Below are 3,903 nucleotides of genomic sequence, written 5' to 3'. Positions count from 1 at the left end.
GTAAAGGGACAAATTATGAAAGTTGGTTCTCAGCTTCCATCATATGGATCCCAGAGATCAAACTCGGGTCATTAGCTGGGTTGCAATTGCCTTTACCTTCTGCGACATCTTGCCAGGCCTACATAACTGTTAAATACTTTTACATGCTTAGAAAAATTCAGAAAAGTAAGGCAAATATACCCCAGGTGTCTATGAGCTTTACTGCTGAAAACACATGTAAATGAGACGAGGAAAAGGAGGCCAAGAAGGAGGATTAAAAAAAGAAGGAGGAGGAAAAGGGGAGGAGTTAGAGGAGGTGTCGGTAGAAGAGAAGGAGGAAATAGAGGAGTTACAGAAGGACAAGGAAGTGAAGGAGGAAGTGGGGGAGATGGAGGAGGAGGAAATAGCATGGTGGAAGGCTGGGGTTAAGGAAGGAAAGTACCAGAAAAGCATGAGATGTGTTAGCATAAATACATAAATAGGGGGCAATCCTTACTCTGCTATGTTACTGGTGCACAATAATAACAGCAAGCCTCATTGTGGTAGCATGTGCAAGGAAAATTCACCGTACCTTAGACCTCAGGAGTGTGGTGTGTGGAATAGAAACAGGAAAAAGGACTGGATGAGAAAACAGTCCAAATCTGCAGGCCAAGCCCTCCTCACCGCTCAGCTCTCAGACGGCTGGGAAGCTGTGCTCCAGCAGGGACTCCTCCCCGTTCAAAAGGTGAGCACACGGCAAGCAGACGTAGAAACAAGCTGAGCATGAGACAGCACCATGTGCAGAAAAAAAAAAAAAAACAACAACATGCACATCCCACATGTGACATGAACAGCTGTTTGCTGGGGCGCTGCTTATGGCTGAAAGATTCTGCTTTAGTTTTGCACGTTGTATGCTATTTGTCTCACTTTATCCCCGAAGGCAGCTATTAACTGATCCCATTTGGGGGATTTTGTGCTATATCCTACAAGGCCACTAGACGTTAGGTCTCAACAAAAGGCCCAGCTGTCACCTTCTCTTGCTAGCCCCTCAAAGGAGAAGGCAGGAGCTGGAGCAAGCTATTCTGAAGGTTGAAACCAACCTTGTCTCGTCTACATATGGCTCTTCTGCAAGCATCAAGATGTTTTAACTGTTGCCTTTTCTATTTGAAGTGATTTTTAAGATCAAATACAATTACATTCAAAGCATGATGCACTTAAAAATAATCAAAGGAATAGCATGGAAAGCTAGTCTTCTTTCTTCTCAAAACTACCAGATCTAAAAGGAACGCTACAAGGAAAAATAAACTTGGCGGTTTATTGCTGTCTTTGATAATGCGGTTTTGAAAATTAATTAATTTACTTTAATTTGCATCCAGACTCCAATTCCCCCCCCCCTTCTCTCATCCAAGACCTTTCCCCCAACCTCTCCCTTCTCACCTCCTCTTTTTCTCTTCAGAAAAAGGGGAGCCCCCCACCCCCACGGATATCAGCCAGCCTTGGCATAGCAAGTTGCAGTAAGACTGGGGACATCTTTTCTTACTGAAGCTAGTTGAGGCAGCCCAGTAGGGCTAAAGGGTCCCAAGGGCAACAGAGTCAGAGACAGCCCCTTCCCCCACTGTTAGAAGCCCTGATATGTGGTTTGTTTTTCTTAATGCTGGTAAACTTGTTTAATGCTGGTAGACAGTGTCAATGTCACTGGGGTATTGTTGTTAAATTACCAGTAAGGCCTAATAATATTTATTATTAGGCCTATACTTATTATTACAGCAGCATTTTCTAACCCACTAGCAGTCAATCAAGACACAGACACCTGTTACATTTTTAAATAGCCTTGGTGGACCTGGGGCAGGGCTAAATTACTTCCCATAGTAGGGCAGGTATGGGACACCTGTCCAATCCCATGCCATCTGGTTCTAATAATTTCTCTCAAGCTACCTCCCATCCATAATCCTATATACTTGCTAATGTTCTTCATCTGGGCCAAATCTCCCTCCACGCCGGCCATGTGCTTCTCCTCCACCTGACTCATGATGGTGCAACCGTCTTCTCCTCTCCTATCTCCTCCATCTCTCTTCTTCCCAAGAATCTCTCTGTCTCCCCACACCCAGGAACCTTAGCCACGCCCATCTCATTTGCCCTGCCCAGGTGTGACGACCTTTTATTAATTACCATCAAAATATATCAGACCAACACTGGGGAAAGAAAAATCTCTGTTTTTGCTCTCCAGAATTGTGACATGCAACACAAAGACACAACTTTGAGTAGGACCAAAGACACTGATCTGAATTTTTAGTGAGTGTAACTTCAGACAAAAAGGAACATTAATGGTTTTTAAAATGTCATAATGTCCTTGTCTGACCAAGATTTCCCAGAATACATTACTCAAGAGCAGCCTCTGGTTAATGTATGAAGAATAAATAATAATTTTGGATGGTCTACCTAAAATCCTCTGGGCTAGATTACTGAACAGAGAAGGTATGAGACAGTGTTCAAAGGCAAGAGGAGGCCTTATCCTCATGCTTTGTGCATGAGGACGGAATAGGTCCAGCTGGGCACACTAAGCATAGTGATTATAACTTTCTGGCAAACTATCTCTGTGCTGTAAATCTAAATTTATCCTATCAAAAATAGATACCTTGCCTTTTCGCGCTGCCCAGGGGTGGGTCCATACAGCGTTGGTCTTGATTCCAGTTGTAACTTAAAGTCCGGAGCCCTTGATGTCCTGCAGATGAAGGAGGAGGATGTCCTCAAATTCTTTGCCACAGGAACCCACTTAGGTGGCCCCAACCTTAACTTTCAGATGGAGCTACATCTCCAAAAGGAACAGTGATGGTGTCTACATCATAAATCTGAAGAGGGCCTGGGAGAAACTGTTGCTTGCAGCTTTTTTTTTTTTAACCATTGAGAGCCGTGCTGACGTCAGCGTCATCTCCAGGAACACTGGCCAGCGAGTTGTGCGGAAGTTCCCTGCTGACACTGGAGCCACTCCCATTGCTGGCCGCTTCACACCTGGGACCTTCACCAACCAGATCCAAGCAGCCTTCAGGGAGCCATGGCTTCTAGTGGTGACTGACCCCAGGCCTGACCACCAGCCCCTCACAGAGGCCTGTTATGTCAACCTGCCCGCCATCGCTCTGTGCAACACGGATTCTCCTCTGCGCTATGTTGACATTGCCATCCCATGCAATGACAAGGGAGCTCACTCAGTGGGTCTGACATGGTGGGTGCTGGCCCGGGAAGTACTCCGCATGCGTGGCACTATCTCCCGTGAGCACCCATGGGAGGTGATGCCTGATCTTTTCTTCTGCAGAGATCCAGCGGAAACTGAGAAGGAGGAGCGGGCTGCTGCTAAGAAGGCCGTGGCCAAGGAGGAATTCCAGGGCGAATGGACTGCGCCAGCTCCTGAGTTCACCACTGCTCAGCCAGAGGTGGCAGACTGGTCTGAGTATGTGCAGCTGCCCTCTGTACCCATCCAGAAGTTCCCTACTGAGAACGGGAGTGCCCAGACAGGCACTGAGGACTGGTCAGCAGCTCCCACAGCGCAGGCCGCCGAGTGGGTTGGAAACACCACTGAGTGGTCCTGAGCACCTCTGCAGACACCTAAGCAAAGGGGGAAATGGAAAGAAAATAAAATTCTAAAAGCTAAAAACAAATAAATAAAAATAAATACCTCATTCTGATTAATAGCACAGAGAAAATATGAAGTGATCTATGGCCTCAGAGTCTTCCTTTACTTCATCTGATTGCATGAGATTTACTAAACACAGTGGAGGCACACACAGCATCATGCTCTCTAATGATTCTCCTAATACAATGTCATGATTTCCTTGCTGTTGCTGTTGTTACTCCTCACTAGTAACATTTCAACAGGTGCATGTTTTGTCCCTGGCCACACCATGTAATCTGAGCCTCTCTTTCTCACTCATAGATGTTTAACATGTTCCA

The 3,903-nt window shown here is 46.0% G+C and overlaps 1 pseudogene; it reads left to right on the top strand.

Moving 5' to 3' along the window:
- The first annotated feature begins 526 nt into the window (after positions 1 to 526).
- Positions 527 to 3,542, top strand: LOC127212226 (40S ribosomal protein SA-like; annotated as a pseudogene).
- The last annotated feature ends 361 nt before the right edge of the window (positions 3,543 to 3,903 follow it).

The sequence above is a fragment of the Acomys russatus genome, chromosome 30 (genome assembly GCF_903995435.1).
Source record: "Acomys russatus chromosome 30, mAcoRus1.1, whole genome shotgun sequence".
Taxonomy (NCBI): domain Eukaryota; kingdom Metazoa; phylum Chordata; class Mammalia; order Rodentia; family Muridae; genus Acomys; species Acomys russatus.
Note: the sequence above shows the minus strand (reverse complement) of the source record. Positions and strands in the feature narration are given on the sequence as shown.